We start from the raw sequence: 22,219 nt of genomic DNA on the forward strand, positions 1-22,219 counted from the left end.
GGACCATTGGAACTGGAATTTTCCGTTCAAAAGGAGAATCTGCTATCATATTTATAAAGGTCTTGAGTCAGCAAATCAATACACTAAGGTCCGCGATATTTTATTTCGTACGCTTGCGCAGAACGGTTGTTTTATCAACGAAAAGAGACTACATTTTCGTATGAAATATTTCAAGCGGTTAAGAAATATTGCAATAATTAAGCTGTATAAATGTATAAAAAGGAATTCGAATAAATTAAAAATATAGAACATGCGAAGCAAACGTGAAACAAATATTTTTAATACAAAATAATTACATTTTATTGGATTATTTAAATTATGTCAAAGTACGCGAGGGCTACTTACCTGAAGGAAGGGATACTTTCGTAGAGATCGTTTTAAGGAAAACTAGCTTTTTTTTCACATTAAACGTGAGGAAAGTCACTAAAACTCCCATTCACCCAACTCTTGTTTGCCTTGAATTGAACCTGAGCGAAACTACCAACGTTCAGCAGTATTACCGCTTGGCAGCTGGTGGTCTCTTTACAAACGCGAGTACAAATATTTTTTTAGTAACGTTTTAAACACTTAGCCAGTATTATCTCTGTGTCTACTAAGATGTTTTGAAAAGTTGTCAATGGCTTTCATTCTCTTAAAACAAGTTTAGTATGGTGAATTTTCTGAAACCAATATCTTCCTTTTTTGATCATTATAAATTATGCAAGTTTCAATGTAGGAAAAACAACTTTTAATATTTTATTGAATATGTTATGAAAACGATTCTTCTATCTCTCTTTCTACACTTTCTAAAAGGAGGGATTAAAGGGAGCTACATGATTTTTCAACCACTTTTTACTTCCTTTTACGAAGTAAAAGAAGTGTTGAAAACGCGAATCATTTCGGGTATCATATTTCAAATAAAATATCCATTTTGATCGCACCTGAATCCGTTTGCGAGATGTTTATGCATGACATCTGTATGTAGGGAGAGAATAAAGGATATCCTAAAACTCATTGTAAAATGGATTCAGAAGATACCATTTTGTGATGTTTCTCATATGATGTATATGTGATGTTATATGTGATGTACTCATATATGTATCTCGCATAACTCAAAAAGAATAGCCGCAGAGCGTTGAAAGTTTGTACATGGGACTGCTACAATATGTAGTTGTGCACTTCCCTTTTAATTGCAATAGGTCGCCCCAAAAACATACATATACATATACATACTCACTGTTACGCGGTTCCGTGAGCTCAGCTTTCTATTCTTATATGTTGGTAAATTGTGCTTTAATTGCTTTAAAAATGATTGAATTATGCTGTTCTTATGTTTCGGCTAAGGTTTTTATGCCTTTAGTTATTATGTATTTTTTGCTTTGCCTCGAAGTGAGAATTGAATTAATTGAATGAGAATGAATGAATGAATGAATAACTAATGAATGAGAGAAAGAATAACTAACGAAATTCGACGAAATAAGTTTAAATTAAATGCAGCAGAAAAAAATGTATATAATTTAATAGGTCGTACAAGGAAGTCATGTGGTGTTCACAGCAGATTTTTTAATATATCGTGTTACGAATCTATGTATCCAAACACTCTGTCTAGAAATCGAGCGACAGGACACCACTACTTCTCTGCTTGATACAGAGAGTAGAATATTAAAAAAAAACCGTTGGAAGTATTATTCTTTTTAACAATTAACATAAGAAATTTTATTGCATTAACATTTTATTATACGGAATAGAAAAGTTATGTAGGGCTTATAACCAATACTTTTTTAAAGTTTTTATATAAGTATCATCACCTACACTTTCTTCTGGAGTTCTTTGTTTCTTCTACCGACTGGCAGAGTTCTTCGCACAGTTCAGTAAAATTACATACTGTGATTGTAATACAAATACAAATTGATTTCTTTAATCATCTTGGGCTACTTTTTAAAATAATGCTCCCTGTAGCTGAATTTGCTAAAAACCACACAGCTCCAATATTAATACAAGAGATTTTAAACAAACAAGATTATTAAGACACAATAACACTCCGAACAAGTACTAATTCAGAAGTCAAATAACAAAAATCAGCGTTATAGTTTCAAATTTGAGCTTTTGCAGCTGACGATGGTGGTTCGGTAAAACCATCGAAACTAGTCCTGTGAAAATTTGAAACTATAACACTGATTTTTGTTGTTTGACTTCTGAATTAGTAAACAAGATTATGTTTAAAAAAAGGGGGTGGAAGTTGAGTCTGCTTCGTCTTAGTTCAGTTTTATACTGGGAAATTAGTTTAATTTTTACGCTCTTACATATTTTGTTAAGTACAATATTTTAGTTAAAATAATTCCTGATCATATAAATTTCCTCCATCAAGAAACTCTTTTCGCAAACCTTACAATAAATTGTCATTTTTCTTCGCACGTGCTTTTGTAGTGTTAGTGGTTGGTACGTCAAGCTTGCAGTTAGGAGATTCGTGTCTCGAATTTATGCGACAGCGCTGTTAATTTTTCAAGTTTGTTATTCCTAAAATTCTAAGAATCTTTATGTGATTTATAGAAGTTTTCCTAATTTTAAATTGAATAACATATTATTAAAATTTATTCCTTTCCATTTGAGTAAATTGTTCGGTATTTATGCGTAAAAATGAAGGATATTTCGATTTTACTATCTCCTTCATATGTATCTAAAAGTAAGTTCAAAAGCTGTTAGTTTAATATCAAAGCAAATATAGTAATTTTTGGTCTTATGAATGACTGAAATTACTCGCGATTAAAATTGCTAACCATGATAGCTGTATGCAACAAATGTTAGATTGTATTGCATTCTGGGATATGCAAATGCACTCCAAATCCATTGTGTACCCCAAACCACGTGTAAACGTAACAATGTCTTCCTCCCATTATAGTGTATATGTGTAATATATATGATTCTGTTATTTGTTTTTCTTCCTGGTGTAGCAATTTTAACGGTCATCAGCGCAAGTTTTATTTTGCATTAAGAGGCAATATTTATGAAGTAAGGTTCTCAGCTGGCGGTTATTAATGAGTAGCCGCGTTGCGAGGATTTTCGAGATTTATAAGAAAATCTCAAGTACCCATTTTCAAGAATTTATTTATTTGTTTATTTGTTTATTTATTTATTTTATTCCCAATTCTCGAGAAAAATGATAGAAAACTCAAGAGTAAAAGAAAAGAAAACTCTGCTTATGTTGACAAATTATTGTATTCCCGAATCTCTGGCTGTTGCTTTGGCCACCAAATCTCTGCGAGTGAGTTATTGCCCCCTTACACAGGAACGATTCGATTGTTTAAAACCAAATATTAGAGAAATATTGATGATCTACTATTTAGAAATAAATAGTAAATTATCCTACTATGCTCAATACTCTTGATATTATGACTTTTGACAGAATTCATTGAATAAAGTAACAACAAACATCATCCGTAATTGTCTCGAAAAAAGGCAGGAGTTTGTGACAAACTGCAGTCTGATCCATTGTATCTGTGAAGTAAATACCGTTATGGGATACAATAAAACTTCACAAATCTTTCCATTTTAAAATTATTTATTTATCTATATTGCTATGTTCTCTTTATAGTAACACTACAGAGTAGTAGTGTTACTATAAAGAGTTACAGTCTCGAAGGAAAAACATTTATGCTAAAAAAATGAAGCTCATATTTTTTCCTATTCATATACATCAAAAATAAAGTGGTGTAATTTTTTTATGTACACGATGTAAGGCATTTGTAAGAGAGTAAGAGGGAAATTCTTACTTCCCTATCTTAGAAGAAATATATTATGTATGGCTATGGAATTTGGACGTTCTGTATATACATTAGTATCAACAGCTGAAACAAAACGAGAAAACCTTAATATTCGGAGATATTCGTGCAATGACAAACACAGCAATTAAATTTGCCAAACGCTCTGATTTCGTACTGCAAAAATATTTAGTGAAAGTCGTCAACAGCTTGAAATCATTAGTTTTCAATTTAGTCAAAACACTGAATTAAAATTATTTGAAAGCGGCCCTTTGTTTTTTGTTTTCATTTTCCATGGTTTTCCTCCTGTCCTTTTTTTTAACTTAACGCTTTGTTTAAGTAAGCATTCAACTGTTTTAAGAATTCGAAGATTCTCGAGAATTTCCGGAGGGAAATCTCAGATCTCAAGAAATAAAGTGAGTGTCATGTCTGAAACTCTCATACCTCAGGGAAGTAAAATGGTTGTGAAAACAAAGTCATTACTTTAAGCACAGAAATTTAAAAAGTTGAGGTCCTTTGACTCTTTCATAAATAAGATTAGAAAGTGTTAGATTACTCTTTAACACCTAGACAGATGTTAAGGGGTAATATAGGACTTCCTGGATCCTTGGGAGTTTCTTGGCATTCAAACAATACTTTAATGACGTAACAGTGACGTGCATGTTCGAAACGAAAACAAATGACGTAACTTAAGCGCTCGTCTATTTCCTCCCCTAACACGTTCTTGGGGTTTCCCTCGTCACAAATAACCCCCAAGTATCAAGATAAATCCCCCTTAACTTCCGAAGTAAACTTTTTTTCTGCTCTATTGTTTCTTTTTTAAGGGTTTCATCTAGTCAATGTATTTGGGAAAGTTTCTTTGTTTATCGGTGCAACTGTCCTCGCATTAGGAAGGAAAGGGGCAAGTACGCTAGAGACTTCCCGATATCAGCTGGGAAATTCAAAGCTTTGACGCTATTTACGTCATTGGGAATAACAGAAGGTTTAAGTATACTGTAGTAGTATTCGAGAGGGAATTTGGTGATTTCCTACGACTTTTCTCCTTCAGATTATATTTAAAAAAATGAACTTTTCAAAGAGTGTCGACGACTACACTGCAAAGGCAAATTCTACCAATCAGCAAAAATAACATTTTTTATGCATAATTATAAATTTGGAGAAATTTGTTTTGCAAATTATAGGGCCAAAAGGACACAGCAAAAACTGTACAAAATAAATTATTTAGGATTAAAACTTTCGGTTTAACCTCTTATTGATTGCTTCTCTCAAGCTGGGTTGAAATGTCGGTCTTTATTTCCCATATCACTAAAACTGCCATGTTGAAGTACCGAAAACGTTTCACACTGTGAAACGTTATCCGTATTGCAAAATGGAATGCATGACCCTTTTCTGATGTAATTTAACTTTCGATCCGATTTGTTCTGATTCATGATGTTTCGACGACTACATCTTCGATTAATATTAATGCAGACGATCCATTTTTCATCACCAGTGATAATTAGTTTAAAAAAATGTAGACTGCATTACGTTTGAAATACGGATTGAAAATATTGGTTCGTTGTGTTAGGTGAATTTCTTTCAGTTCATGAAAAACCCAGATATCGAGCATCTTAACTAGTCCAAGACATGTTACATGATTTTCAGTTGTTCTCTTGATACACTTAACCTTGTTTTGCAGTTCCTCGTGCAGGTTACAGGACAATTCGATTCAATTAAGTCTTTAATTTTGTCATCATCAACTTCAGAAGGTCAGCCAGAACTTTGATCATCTTCAAGTGAAAAATCTCTAGAACGGAATTTTTAACCCAGTTATGACACACAGGCTTTGTGAACTTTTCAAAGTGAAACCAATCAACTCTATAAAATTCGCATATCTCTTTGTGAGCTTCGAACGCTTTCTTGCCTTTATGAATATAAAAAAGTAAAATATGTCAACAGTATTTATTTTTTGCACCCAACGTTAAAACTGACAGTAAACTAACAATTGAAAACAAAAATACACGAAATTTGTTTTTATAAGAAGCTAAAAGTATCGAATACCAAATCTGAAAAGGAAAAGTAACAAAACGAACATAACGCTATCTATTTTCGCAAACCGAAGTTACTTTCTTGCTAATCCAATAGAACTTCAAAGAGCATCGAAGATGATATAATCTTCAAGTATTTTCTAACGGCCCGATTAATCGAGATCGACTGTCGAGGCACTTCCCATCATTAAGGTGGAGTGCGAACACAACAGTCTGAGGCATTTCCTGTAGCTTGAGAATGTATAAAGAGTTACAGAGTGAACTTCATAGTTAGTTGCAATGGCCCCAAACTTTCCTGAAGATGCGTGAGAAGGGAGCATTAAAGTGTTTAAAATAATATATTTCGATTATACTGTTGTTGTCACTTCGCTTGAACGGCTTATGATATTTACAGCAACTTAAGTTTTCTCTCTGCCGCAAACTGCAGCTAAAGGAAGCCATGGATATTGAATCAGCAGATACAGAGGTATGGCTGAAGTGCGGTTTCGGTTCGTTGTTCAAAAGTATTCACCGCTTTAACATATACTTGTTCTGTGTATGTTTGTGAAATATATTTTCTTATTAGGTAAACCATTTCTTAAAAAACGCACTAAATTAATGTTTATCGAAAGTTCAATAAATGAGTGCACATCGTTTCTACATTTATTCGACGTCGCTGTTATTACATCGGAGATGAATCATAATTTAAGAAGCAATTGAAAGGAAAAGGATATTGAAATTTCGTGAATTATGTCAAAAATATGGGGACATTTCGTAGGTGTACACTGATAAATTTGAACATTGCATGCTTTGCATTTTCTCCAAATCATTTAATTTTCTGTATATTTTTTAACTGAAAACTCTTACGGAAATCACATAAGCTAATTAAATCTTCAGTGCTTTAAATAATAAAAGGTTATTATGTTAACTTTTCCTTTTAATAAAGTAAGTAAAATTATCCGTTTTCTAAGACGTAGATAAAACAACTTGAAATGAAATGTCTGTCTCTATTTCCCTTTCAGCTCTTCTATAAAGTCACACGAAGGCAAAAAATGACATTCAGAGAGAAAGTAATCTCTTATATGCTATTATGTAATCTCTTATATGCTATTATGTAATCTCGTATACGCTATTATGTATATAATAAAGAGAAATGAAGAATATGAAGCTACGCTTCTAAACATTCTGCATGAGAAGTATCTTCCAGCTGATAAAGTGTATGTTTGAGAAAAGCTAAAAATACGGCAATCATGACTGCTGGTGTTGTTCACAAGTTTAACGAGGACACAGATAGAATTCGCAGACACTTCCATTTTGCTGTAACAAGATCGTAAATCCAGCCTATTGTCACAGAGATGAGGAGAACGAAGTCGTAAAGACTGTAGCTTATGAATCAAAATATATTGGAAATGTAGTAATTTGATCCAAACACGCCGACGGCATCTGATACAATAGCTTTGAATTATTAAGGGCTTCATCCTATATTTGTTTTAATTTTTCATTTAAGTCTTGTAATGTCTTGATTATTTAATTTTCATCCATTTCGCTTAAAATGTATTCTGAAGACGTCCATTCTGAAATTTTTTTGACATTTTCTATCATACATGTGATTTATTCAAAAATCGAAATATTTAGAAGATATTCCTGAACTATTTGCTCTTTTGTACGAAAAAATTAAAAGACGTTAGCTTTTACTCTGTATAAGGGGCGAAAGCGTGAAATATACATAGTTTGTCCTCAATTCTGTTCTTTGCAGTTGAATAGGTTAACTTCATAAGCGTTTCGGGGTTTTCCTCGTATGTAATATAAATGTCAGTAAGAGCCACGTTTCTTTTTAAAGCCTTTCACAAAGGCATATTGTTCAATAAATCATTTCCTTTCTGCGCAAATACGCTAAGGAAGCTTAGTCAGAATCAAATGATCCAATCTAATCATCCCTTGCACATCAATTTCATCACGATTATGACTATTCTCTTCTTTAATCAATGCTAATTTGATAAAGTTTATGTGAAGTAAACTAAATAAAAAAAACTAAAACTGAGAAAACTCACCAGTTATACCCAAGAGATTTAAATATGAAGAACATTATTTTTTCGAAAATGAAGCATTTTTAATTTAGACATTTTCCTTCTGATTATTATATCAACTGGCCAATTAAAAACTCCGATACGGTAAGTAGATCTGCACCCACAGATGACGGTTGCATCACAAACATTCATATTTTGTTAGGGAGTCAAACCTGAATTTGTCTGTTTAATGAAACACGGTTAAAGAAACATAACCAAGCGTGAAGATTATAAAAGACGGCATAAAAATGATAAATATTTTCAAGCAAGACTGAGGTTTGAAGTAATTTTTGGATCAATGAGAGCATCCTTCTTCATTTTCGTTTAATGATAGCCAAGTCAATGCAATACAACTCTGAAATTTCATATTAAAAGCTCCTTATCTTACGTCAGATGGATAGAAATTAATAAAGCTTTCTTCCTGTTACATTATGTATATCTCGATTAGTCAATCAATTTTCCTTCTGCTAAAACACTCCTAAAACATATCAGCCAGTGAAGAGTTCTTTATGCTTTCAGAATTCAAATGCTTTGTTAATTTTAAATACAGTGCTCTCCTATTCCTACTCCTACTACATATATAGTTCCTTCAAAAAATCGAAAAGTTAATGTTTTGACAATTCGAAATTTTGTTATGAGAGTGACACTGGCTTTGAGAATTTGCCTTGTAAATATACACAGTGTACTCAGCTATCAATGACACCAACGGGACCAACGTCCTTTTCACAGTAGTGTATGCAAAATAATACAATTTTTTAATAACGAATCCATTAATGGTAAGGAACGTTCTTAATGGGGCACTATTGCCATGAAAATTAAAATGAACATTCTCTAGTCAAGTGCGAATTATTAGGGAGCTTGAAACGTTCTGTTGTTGCAAAAAATTTCACGGACAAAGAAATAAACCCAACTTTCCCACCAATGCCTGACTGTTGAATCCCGATAGTAGTTCATTTCAGATTACATTTTAAGAGACGGGCTCTAATAGTATGAGGAATTAATACTCTCCTTACAGGAAATGTGAATACGAGCTAATTTTCTTCAGATAGTCCCTCCCACAAAAGAAATAACTCCTAAATGAGATAAACCTCGAGTATTTTGTCATAATCATTAAGCCAAATATCTATTGATGCCATCTGCATTTTTAAAAGGTTATATAAATATTTTAAAATTCTGCTGGCACTCCATTTGTATTATAACCGTCGTCCTTTGCGTATGAATCATTAGTATATTTCGTTATTTACGCATGAATATTTTATATGTTAATAAAATAATATATTACGCATTAATGACCTACAAGAGTCGGGCAATGAAACTGATACACCTGTACCCAAAAGCCATGATTTAGTAGCTGATACTGCACATAGAGGTCTCTTGTAAGTGTCCGTAACATGTTATGTTCATATATTAAAAGTATTCTGACCATTGGTTTTGCTAAACAGAGTCTATTCGACTTCATAATGGTGGTGAAGAAAAATATTTACCAATATCATCACTAACGTATACCATACACAGGTTCATTGATGTTGAGAGGTTAGTTGTTCAGGATGTGGAAGATGTTAAAGCTCATTTTCAAATCTTTTTATTCTCAATTTGCCAGCGTGAACAGGTTTATTACCATTATGGTATATGGAACATCATTCGGAACGCAAAATTTGAACGTTTACATGGATTTAATGCATCAATAGTCTTTGAAAATGACAAGACCATCGAAAACAATCAGAGTTCCCAGAAACTGTCACAATACTGCAGTCTAAACTACCAGTCCATCATTATTTCTTCCTCTCCGCATGACATAACTTGGGACATGTGTCACAGAAGGAGCTTCAGAAGGCAAGCTCATCCAGAAGTGGAAGAGATGGTAAATGTGGAGTCGCTGCTATATTCAGCTCTTGATTACTGCCCACAATCTATGTTGCTGACACTTCTCAGATGGCCATACTTATAACATGGCTGCGGGGCTAGACAGTATTTTTTAGAAATTTATATCTTTAGGAGAATGTAAATTTCTGTCAAAATCTGAATAGTCATTGGGTGATGTTTCTTGTTAACTTGCTATTCTTCGTAACAGACAACTTCCTCTTACCTCGGCAATTACTCCGATTGGATGAAGCTCTGCGCCTTTTCTAGATACACATAAAAATCAAGTATTCTCTGGATCAAAAAGACCTACGGACTTAGCATCAGATCACTAAGTAAACGAAACAACAGTTTCTCTTCTTTCGAACTTCATTGTATTCCCCATTTATGTTTCATAATTCTGATTACCTGAAATCAGTATATTAATATCACTAAAAATTATGCTTCTCACTCTTCTGCTGTTGGTTAAATTGAAAATCTCACAGGGTTTGCGATCAGAAATGCATATGCCGACCAGAAATTTGAAATATTACATTCGCTGAGTGTTTCATTTTCGTTTCTTAATCCCTGTACATAAAACATAATGCTGAAACAGGTGCTTTAAGTAAATATTGTACGTATTATTCATAAATAAAGCATTACTGAGATTTTATTTTATTACTTATAACTGATGATGAATTCCATTGATTTAATTATTTACATCAGGATCAGAAATCAGAACGGAAAATTATGCATAATATGCGTAATAAAGAAGTTCCTATGTTCCTTGTAAAGCACTTACTATCTGCTTATTTAAGTTACATAAGGTCAAGTATTTGCTTGAAAGACAAGACATGCTGTTTAAAGCTGTTAAAGGATAAACAAAATATTTATTATTATCCTGTTTGACAACATAATCCGGTAATAAAACGGAATAAATTCATCATAATCTCGCGTTATTTTCAAAATAATGTTTGAAACATCTGAAGAAAATTGAGTGGGGGTACGTCAGCGGATAATCGATTGAGGTAATAAATCTTGTACTTCTGCGTTAATTTCTCTGAAATTTCATGACTAAAAGAAATGTTTCTCGGTAAAACTTTTCTTCACCTCCTCCTCCGCGTCTGATAATAAGGCTGCATTAAAATTATGTTAGATTAGGTGGTTTTGTCACTTCTTTTCTGAAACATTTTCTGTGCGACGGTGGTTAAATCTAACCATGCGAAGTACTTTAACTGCGATTACATTTGTCTTATGCAGTAAAAAATAACTTATAAAGCAATATAAATGATGCTTAAATCATTCAAAAATCCAAAACTTGTCAAGGCTATTAGAACTAAAATTAATAAATTTAAATAGAATGTAGGTTTGATTAACCAAGAATTGGTTTAGATCATCGATTTTCATACTAAAAGAACTTCCACTTCATGCAAACGAACATTACATTACGTATTTTAAGTACTAAATAAAAATTTTAAACATAACTATGTAAACTTTATTTCCACATTTTGAAGTTGAGCTTGATCGTAGAGTATTTGGTTTCCTATCTCTAACATTTTATTAGGAAGATGTTAGCTTGTTAGGAGGAAGGAAAATCTACTTGTAAACTCTCTGAACCTAGAAAGAAACTTATCAGCTACTCTGGAGATAATATGGCACTGTATCATCAGTCTCCATCTCTATAATTCTATATTTGTTATAATTATTTCGTGTTGCATTTGTTAGTTAAATATGTTATAATAATGTATGTCATAAATGTCTTCCTTTACATTCCAAATTTGAAGCAGATTTCATAATATTGTTACATTCAAAGCTTTATATTTAGGCAACTCTCATGCCCTGTGAAATGAGGGGAATTTAGAATACAAATCTTATTACAGAATCACTTACCACTATCCCGCCGTCCAAAGGGACAGCGGTTCGCAACCCTGACTGCGCCGAAGGGCTCAAATTTGAATCTCAGAGAATGCATAAATGTTTGTAAATTTATAGTTCCTTTACGACATGGAGACTCTTTAAATATGTGACTAGCCGAAAGTCCTCTCGTGCGGTTGTATGGTAGAGGGAAAGGAGTGGAAGACTTCCGAATTCTTCTTCCTTTGCGCTCTGTCTGAAAACTCCGGCAGAATTGAACAGAAGATATGCTGTCACCTGTATGGTGCTCAAGGCTCAAGTCAAACGACAGGCGCAAAAATTGCACTCTTTGCCATGATAATATATTCGTGGCTTTGTTCTGAATATTTCCAATAAATGAGATGAAATAACAGCAAGAATAGTTCTCTCCAGATTATTATCAAGAAAGTTCTTCTAGATTCCATTTCTTGCTTTTATTTCTATTGAAGATGCAAAAGAAAATATCTTCTCTATGACAATACTAACAGAGGTCATTAGGTAAAGGAGCTGAGGTTAATAGTTGAGATTATTAGGTAATTAAAGGAGGCTGATGACTAAAAAAATATATATCATCAGGCTCGCATTGATTATGAATCATATACAAACTAAATTCGAAACTAACAGTCGATTTTCAAAACTTTGACTCAGGATTCCGTATGAAAAATTAATAATAATGCATAAGATGAAATTTTTTCAGTGTAAATCCCTCATTGTGTGACGAATCTCTGTCCCATATATGAAGTTGTTAATATATAAGTGTAAAAATCCTTCTGAAAACGTTTTGATATTTTACTTTTTTATTAATGAGCAGAATGTTAGGAGAGGAGTGTGGATGATGATAATCGTACACAATTATACGTCTTTATTTCCTTTTAATGGTTTACATAGACTTCTCTGTGGTAATTTCTTTGGTATTTTGGTCCAGTTATATATAATATTTCAAGGATTTTATTTTAATATTTTTATTCGCAGTGGATAAGGAAACTTTAGTGATATTATTATCTCTCTCTTGAATTTATATAGTAATCATTGCTAACAGTTCTTATATAACTGTAGTAAACATTAGTAAATTTGTAACATAGCTAGTCTTCTGAAACATATATCAAAAGCAAAATACTGTTCTGTGCTGAAATCATGGAAATTCAGATGCGTTTTAAATCATGGTTATTTCAACTGCTACCTGAATGTACTAACCATTTACACCACAAAATCACGTACAGAGGCAAGGATCAAAATTCCTTATCCTGACCCTATATATAAGGCAAGAAAGTCACGAGTTACAGTCGATCAAATCCAGGTAATGACAAGTTAACATCCGCCACTTTTTTTAGTTCGAGAGAGAGCATAAGGTAAAATCTAGCTGTCAAATCTGCACTTGCTTAACATATCTTGCAGCTATCAATTTAGATCTTCGCAATTAACCAAGAATCTACATCAAATTCAATAAATAACACAAATAGAAATTATAATTTAGATAGGTTTCTACCTTCAATTTTATAAGACTCAAAGTAACAACCAATAACCAGTGTTACTGCAGAATGTCAACAACTCAAGTATCTAAACCTATACAGTACATAATCTAGAATTTGCTTCCTAGCTATTTTGTAGAAAAATAGATTCTAACTCTCTAATTTTTAATATGAATAAAATTATTCATCAATATACAGGTCGGTAGAGTGGGCGGCTGATTAACATAAAAATAAATTTTACAGTGTTGTACGAAGTACTTAAACATACAAGAGATCGTTGAGATGATCTCAGCCTTTCTTGAAAACTAAATTGTGTATAAGCCTCTATCTGAAAGTTTCTTCTATTTAAAATATAATTTTAAAATGCTCCAGAAAGCATTTCTAATTTCCTTTAAGATTCCATCAGGATTTGTAGACATCTGAAGACTCAACCGCGTAAATGTCTAAAGAATCTCTTTGATAAAGTCAGCGGAGCCAATTTTTACGTATTCTTCGCGCACTGCAGTACCAAAATATTACAGTACTTCCCTTGAGAAAGAAACAACAAAATAACTCAGAGTGCTATTCATACCCAACATAGAAATAGAAGTTTTGTGAAATTACGATAAGCATTCCTATTTGTATAGCAAACACTTCCAATTCACTTATCAATGGCGCAAAGACTGTTTAGAATCACAATCAGACTTCTTTGCATGTTCAAATTGTTCCTGCAGTTTAGCTTTCAATCTAAATATTTAAACTTACAGCGAGAATGATTATAAAAATAAGAACAAATTTATACTACTACTACTATTCCTTGAAGCTTTTGCCAAATCTGAAGCAACTTCAAACTTTTTTTGGAAAAATATTTGGAATATTAGAGTTTAGGGCATATTTTCTCAGAAAAGATTGAATAAAGTCAAGTTTACATTTTACTGTTCAACACAGAAGATAAAGTAGTACAAAAGACTAGGCAAAAACATATTTTTACTTGAGAACAATACATACATAAAATATTGTATGTAAAATTGTGAGCTCCTTATAGCATGCATAGTGATGTAAAAATCAAGAATATATAATAGTGTGTAAGAAATTAATGACGTGTTATTGAATATATGCATCAAGAATGTCCATGAATAAATTATGTGCATAAATCGGCGCGTTTGCCGACAAGTCGATCATTCTATCTACGCGAATAGAGCTGTCCTCTAACATTCAAGATATCCACAGTCATTATACACACACACAGACGCATATATATATATATATATATGTGTATATAACTAAAAAAATAAGCTGATAAAGAACTTACTATTGTCTTTCCTAGACGTGTTCCTCAAAATGGCTGAATTTACATAACAGTAATGCAAGTGCAAGGGCAGATTGGCAAGTTTATGATTGGAACTCGGCTCGGCAGAGTTGCCTTATCCAGAATCATTAAACAATCGTTGAATAAGGATGCGGACACAAGTACATGGTGTAAGGCAAACAAGAGGGTTCTTCCAGAGTGGTGTATTTTGGCGGGCCTTTGGCTAGATAATCTTGCAGAAGTGCTTAACATAAGTATGGCAGATTGTCGGTTAAGGTTGTTGAAAGACAAAATGGCATCATATCGAACAAGGTAAGAGTTTTGATTAAAACTAATTCTGGCAGAAAAAAGCAGAAAAAAAAAGAAAAAGATAGTAAAAAAAATTAACTACTTCACGTAATCGAGCTGTTACGCCTTTTAAAAGAAATTGCCCCTTTCTTAGTAAAAAGGAAAGCTGTTAGATAAGTTTTTTCTAAACTAAAAACTGAGAATGCATGTACATATTTTACATGAGAATAAATTAAGAGATATAAATTAACTACATGTGAGCATTAAATTATCTGTAATAGCCATCCTACGCCGTATGCCTCTCGGTTGAAAGTAAAATAATCATATCACTATAAACTAATAATTTAAAAATTGTCGTTAATGCCTGCTTTTCTAACTTGTTGGCAAATTTTAAATTTGGGAATTCTGTTTTCTAACAACAGATTAATTAATAGTCTTACTCTTTCTTGAAATAAATTAACATCATTGCAAAAATGATCCTTATAAGTTGAGTGTGAATAGTATTAAGTATTGCTTTTTTTTTTTTTTTTTTTTTTTTTTTGAGATGCTGGAATGCCAATTAATGAGTTTGATGGTTCCTGAAATTAAATTTTCTCCTTTTATCATAGGATTTTAGTTTTTTGTAGTCTAGTATTTGTAAATGTAAGTAATTTATATCATCTTGTTGCAAGGTGGATAGATATTAACTGCTTCGATTTTCTCAAAATTATTATTTACTAAGATGTCATCTACATATCTGTAAATATTTGAAAAATAGATGCATTGGTTATTATTAAGCTATTTTGGAACTGAAATTCTTCAGTAAAGTCACATAGTGCCAAAGATAAATTAGATAAATAGTATCATTAAATTTGATGTAATTTTGAAACAACACGTTTTTAAAGTAAATGGACAAATTTTCTTGTGACACTAGCATAAGAATCTCTAGAAAAAGAGACGGTAGTGTTAAGAGACAATAAAAGATTTCGTGTAATGGTAATGCAGTATACAGATTTTTGAAATCGTAGCAATTAATATTTTTAATTTCAAGATCTTTTATGGTTGTCAAAATCGGTACGTGGTTATTGATAATCTAGTTATAATAGTGTTCGATTATCAGAATTCTAGGTATGATATTGAAAATTCGGAGAAGCTTTTTAGCAAAATTGTAGACTATTTCTTTCATGTGGTTCCTAGTACCACTGGCGATAAATCTGAATGTTAATGGGGTCTTGTGAAATTAGTTAGCGCATAAAGGATAGAAAAGCTGTTGCTGTTTTAGGTAAAACAAAGGGAAAAAAAACCAAGCCATCGGAAATGAACTACTATTGAAATCCAGAGAAATATTGTTAGAAATGTTGTTGTTCGGGATCTATTATTTGTTCCTTTTTCTCAGTGGCAGGCACAGATTAGAAAGTTAATTTTAAATTATTTCGTTTTCTCCGAATGTGGATGATCAGTCGTATTATTTTGTAAACTAATTTAACCTCTCTGTCGACAAACCTTTCTCGTTAAAACGAAACTAACAGAACATTGCTTGTCGCCTAATTTAATGCTTCACTCAGAAGTCCATTTAGACAATTATGTTTGTAAGGGAATTAGTTGGTTGGCCACCAGCGTCACACACAAAGATACTTCTTAGGCTGATATCCTAACCCTAAGCGTTCTTCAGTTACCTTTATGAGATATACCTCTTATACTAGTTATATCTGCATACTTTATATATTAGCAATGCGGAGTAAAATGAATCGCGATGAGAAAATTTAAAATGATAGGGAAATATTTTCTTCGAGTACATATAGGAATTTAATTTACATGCTTATTAAAATTACATCTAGGAGAAATTTGTATCAGTGAATTAATAAAAATATATAATTATATAGAGAAATCAAATTGTGTTATCAAAAGTTTTAATAAGTTGGCAGTGTCTTTACTGTCTTTAAACATTACATAACGAAATTTATTTTCAAATAAGTTAGTGAAATGATTGAAATTGAAGCAATCGGTTTAAAATTACCGCGGTTACGACTTACCTACTAGGATTATTTTTTATCCTTAAAGGAGTCTAAAGAGAAAAAAATGGTAAATTTCGACAAATTACCAAATCAAATTAAGGACTTCTGAAATCGAATTCTGCTTGAAGGCATTTTATGTTGAATGAAATATGCAGTGATTTAGCTACACATATAAATACCCGAGGAGAGGTATTATGTTCTCATATCATTATTTTGAAAATAAATTTTCTCAATCATACTTCAAAAGGCACAGAAAGTGATTTCAGGGAATTGGACATAATTAAAGGAACGAAAGTAATATAACTAACTTCTCCATTCTATGTGGCAGTATAATTTAATTGGATCAACTTACTCTATAATTTGATAGCTATTTTCTTTTTATTTATTTTTCCTGATACACTGCAAAATATTTTCCAAAATATAAATTTTTATAACTTATATTTCATTATTAATTACCGTTTTGTAAACTTATGTTTAAGTAGGTTCGAAAGTTTGTTAATAATGAAAAAAATATGACTTTTCTATAAGATAATTAGTTTTCGATCTAAAGTTTTGTAATGATGTTGCAAATTTGCTTTTCTTTCCGGTTAGAAATATATGAAGGGTTTCGTAAACTAAAATTATGTAGGAAATATTTAAATCTTAATAAAGAAAACATAGATTTACGGCAATAATTCTTTAGAAAAAATTAAAGTTTTTATCATTGTAATTTACACAATATTTGAAGGGAAAATAATATGATGTTTCCTGCACTGAAAACACAAAATGTTATTGAAATACGGTTCTGTTTATATTAATCACCTTTTCATAAACTCTGCTGAAAGTAGTTTAATTATCTAAATCTTCACGACTAGTTTTCATGTACATCGGTGTTCAAAATAAGAGAATTTTCCCATTTGGTGGATTACCCCCAGAATTGAAGGATATAATAGCAGTGAAATTTGGCATGAACATAAGTTGATAAATACGAAAGATATTCCATACACCAGTCATGGTACACATTCAAAATTGCGTTCATCCCAAGATGATTTAAAATAGAAGTTGCACTTGCCCCTCCCCTAAAAAGACTAATAGAGGTTACGGTCCCTTCTAACAGTCATACAGTTCTCACAACATGATTTCACATTGGAATTGAAGCAGTTTATAAATCCTTTTCTCAGCACTGCTTTCAGATCCTGAAGGAAATTTGGAGAAGGCCAGTTACAGTTGTTCTCCAAAATAGGCTGATATAATACAAAAAAACTACGCTATGTCCGTGCTTTATTTCGTTAAAAGCTGTCTACCAGTTCTAGTGTATTCGACCAAATGTGAAATTTCTCTTAATTTAAACAGCAGTGTGTTTTTAATCTGGCCTCAAATATTAATAGATAAGTTGTTAAGATCAATAGAATAAAGTAGTGTAGAGTCTTTGATATGTTTCGGAATCATATGCTGTAGACCCTAGCTGAAAAGACCAAGTAGCGAATTCTCGCTACTTGGTCTTTTATAAAATGTACCATCACAGTAAAATAATCTTGGCTACATGACTAGCTCCATCGTTATCTAAAACGCTAACTAGGCAGCACACAGCAAAGCCGAACCCAGAATATCAATATAATCAATCTAACGATAGTGGTAAGCACAGAACTCTTCCCTTTCAAAGTTACTTCAAACAATAAATTTCGGAACTAATTCTCCTACTACAACTCTTAAAAACCACAGGTTAAATACTGATTCCGAACTCACTTAGATTTACACACTAAGTCATTAAAATTTACAATTTGGCAGGAAACCGAAATCAGACGGGAAAGAAAAGTTCATTAAATTAAAAATAATTGGTTAGAATAAAATAAGGTTTTTAAAGTATGATAGTTCAAAAAATAAATGAAAGATATTTTTGTAAGAAATGGAGAAACTAAACTAAGGGCTCTGTTAAAGTCAATAAAAGTAACTTAAAGCTTTCGCAGAATATCATAAGAACAATGCTAGGAATAAGACTTAATTCAATAATATTTTCAAGTAGGACAATAATATAGGAGCAAGGTACATTTAAAATCATAAACTATTGTTCTAAAACTCTCTTTCAGAATAAACATAATCACTATTTTATTCCACCAACAAATAACTCAAAATGAAAAAAGGTAGCAATAGAAAACATCATCAAAATATATTTGAATGTTGCAAATTCTACAAATCTATTTTTTTTTTCAATCCCGCTTTCCAAACTGCTATTCCCCCTTTATTTCTGCATACAATCAGCTAAAAAAATTTGAGTGATATTTCAAAATACATCTTTGAATAAAATGTGACATCAAATTATTGAATTGTGATTTTTCCAAATCGATTTTCTGCGTCATAACACTGAAAACAATTGGCCGCGTTGTTATTTCTCTCAAGGCAGCTTAAGAGGTAACACAGAATTTTAATATTCTTTTTCACGGTGATGTTTAAGCCTTAAAGAATTTTATCAAGTTAAGCCGAGTTACAAAAGAAAGAAATATAAAAAAAAAGGGAAGAGTAATTGATTCTTACTTTCTAAACAAGTGAAAAGGAATTACCAAGTTCTGAACGTACTACTATACTTCAGAATTGCTAATATCAAGAAACAGAAAAATAATGATGTAAATAAAACATCAATGAAAAGAACGAATTAATACAAAAAATATTATACCGCATGCTTCTTTATAAAAGCAGGATAAAAGATGATATGTTGTTGCATCATGGAGATAAACGAAATACCTTTAGTATAATCATTTTTTTATATACATGTGGTTAAGTGTATCACTTAAATTCATAAAGAAAAAGCTTTTTTAATAAAAATTAATGTCCTTTCCGATTTATTATTTTGCCTATATTTGGAAATTTATTAATGTGATTAATTTAAACTTCTAATACTTAATTTATTCACTTATTGCGCGTACTTTTATGAATTTTTTTAAACCACTCATTAATTTTTCTTCTGTTACGAAATTTTCAGCTTGATTTCTTTCTGATAATAAAAGGGATTCTGTATAATAACGCAAGCACTTCAAATTACCTCCACGGAAAAAAATAGAAAAGAAGGTGGTTCATGAAGCAAACAATAGCTAAAAAAGCCATGTTTCTGAAAAATTTGCTTCTTATAATAATAAAATTTCATATCTTATAAAAGTCTGAGCGGGATCTCTAGAAGAGTTGTACAGAGTTGCGAAATAAGGGGATGCTCGAAAGACTTTCAATTTTTAACGCGAGATGAATAGATGAGTAGATAGTTTATTACGGATAAACAAGCATGTGCAGTGTTGCTTCGGGTGAGATGTTTTTACAAGAGATTTAACAATGTTATACCTACCAGAGAAGTTCATGCAGAATTTAGGAAAAAATGGATAATGTCTTCGACGGCACAGAACAGCCTTTCCAAAAGATGTACCACAAAATGTTTTCAAATAATTAAAATTTTAAAGTTAGAAATATCATAGCTGATTTTATATCTGAATCACAAGATAATATTTAGATAAATTTGCTTTATTTTTACATTCATTAATCTAAACTACTTTTATAACTCAGAATCAGTAAGTTACTTTGTGTGCTGCGGATGTTTCAGCATACCTTCGCATTATCCACTTTCGATCAATCCGGGTTCATTATAGTCGTGTTTGAACATTTCAAAACGAAATAAGTATTAATTGAGTAAAATAAAAATATAATGTTGTATCATAAATTATAATACGACGTTTAGCTTAAGAGAGCTTCTCCTGACGCATGCGTCGTTCGCGTTTATCCGCGCGGTGATGAATGATGACGTACTGTTTATTACGCATATATGTATATGTATATCATTCTTACTTCTTCGCCCTTTTTCTCTGCTGTATGCAACTGTGTTTAAGTTAATCTCTGTCATTAAAAATGTTCATTGATATTGCAATCTATTTAGGCTCATTTATTTCTTCAATGCTTATGGACCCAGGAACGTTTCATCTGTGCTTAATTAGCAAAATACTTATTTTAAAATGAACATTTTGAAGTTTTCGAGCATTGAACTCTTAAGCCTAATTCAGTGCAAGAACTGTTACGTCTAATCAACGGTAAGAACTGATCAACGTTCAGTTAAGCCTATTTTTATAGCGCTCAATCTTGTTTTTTTTGGCTGTGAGAGACTGTATTACATTATGTCGCATTTGACTACTATAAAAGAGCTCGGAAAAGATAATTTTGACAGTTGGAAATTACAAATAGAAGCAGTATTGATTAAAAACGACCATTGGGATTATGTAACCGGTAAAGCGCTAAAACCTGCTGAAGGAACCGAAGACGAAAAGAAATGGCTCCAAGCTGATCAAAAAGCTCGCGCAGATATAATTCTTGCTATTAATCCTAGTGAACTGTGTCATATAAAGCATTGTGTGACATCAAATGCTGTGTGGAATAAACTCAACTGTCGAAACTGTCGAACAACTAATCGAAAGGACCTGCGAAGAAGGCTACATTATTAAAACAGCTTTTATTTAGAAAAATGGCGGAAAGCGAAACGATGTCTGAACATTTGAATAATTTCTTCGAAATAGTTGATAAGCTTAAACAAATGGAAATTGACATAGCTGATGATTTATTATCAATTCTTCTGCTCTACAGTATTCCAGAAAATTTTGAAAATTTTAGATGCGCCATCGAATCAAGAGATCAGTTACCTAGTCCGGAATCTTTGAAAATCAAAATGTTAGAAGAATGGGAAGCAAGAAAAGGGAAAACGTCTCAAGATTCACAGAATGCATACTATACTGATTATAAAAGAAGAAATCAAGAACAGAAGAAAAATGAAAAATGGAAGGTAAATTCAAACAAAAATTTTCCAGCTGAAAGAAATTTTCGAAACTTGAAGTGTAATTACTGTTCGAAAATTGGGCACAAGACATCTGAATGCAGAAAGGAAATAGCTGATAGAAAATATGCGCAATCAAATAAGGGAAATCAAGGTTCTATGATGGCTTCTAATTATGAAGAGCAGATTAGTTTAGCTGTAAACAATGCTTATCAGAAGACCTCCTCTTGGTGCTTAGATAGTGGCTGTACATCTCACATGTGCAATGACAGAAGGTTATTTTCAGAATTTCACCCTCGAACGAATTCAACCATAAAGTTAGCAGTTGACAAAACAGCAAAAATTACAGGAATTGGAACTGTCCTTATAACAGTACCTAACGGAAATAAGACAATTAAACTTACGCTCAAAAATGTGTTATGTGTTCCGGAATTAAAATGTAATTTGCTGTCAACATCTAAAGCTACTGCAAATAATCGTTCAGTGATTTTTACGGAACGACACGTTAGAATAATAGAACCAAATGGATCTATACTAGTGCAGGCTATTCGTCATGGTGATCTTTATTATATATATTCAAGCACTGAAACAGCTGCAATAGCACAGGTAAGTGATTTTGTAAAGTGGCATCTTAAATTAGGTCATTTAAATGAGTCTGATTTGAAAAGACTTAAGTCTGATAACATGGTTAGAAATTTAAATTTTAATAACACTGAATCTCTAAAAGACTGCAAAGTCTGTATCAGAGGTAAACAAACTGTGCAACCTTTTCAAAAAGAATCAAAATTTCAAAGTAATGAATTACTGAACTTGATTCACTCAGATTTGTGTGGACCTATGAAAGTCCCATCCCATGCTGGTT

General features: G+C 32.0%; 1 protein-coding gene across 2 annotated transcripts in view; it reads right to left on the reverse strand.

Annotated features, from left to right (window-relative positions):
- The window catches only part of LOC118188019 (uncharacterized), an 81,806-nt gene that overhangs the window by 20,694 nt on the left and 38,893 nt on the right, over positions 1-22,219 (reverse strand). The window lies entirely within an intron of this gene.

This window comes from Stegodyphus dumicola, chromosome 8 (assembly GCF_044657685.1).
Source record: "Stegodyphus dumicola isolate Sdum_Otavi_A_Nest chromosome 8, ASM4465768v1".
NCBI classification, from domain to species: domain Eukaryota; kingdom Metazoa; phylum Arthropoda; class Arachnida; order Araneae; family Eresidae; genus Stegodyphus; species Stegodyphus dumicola.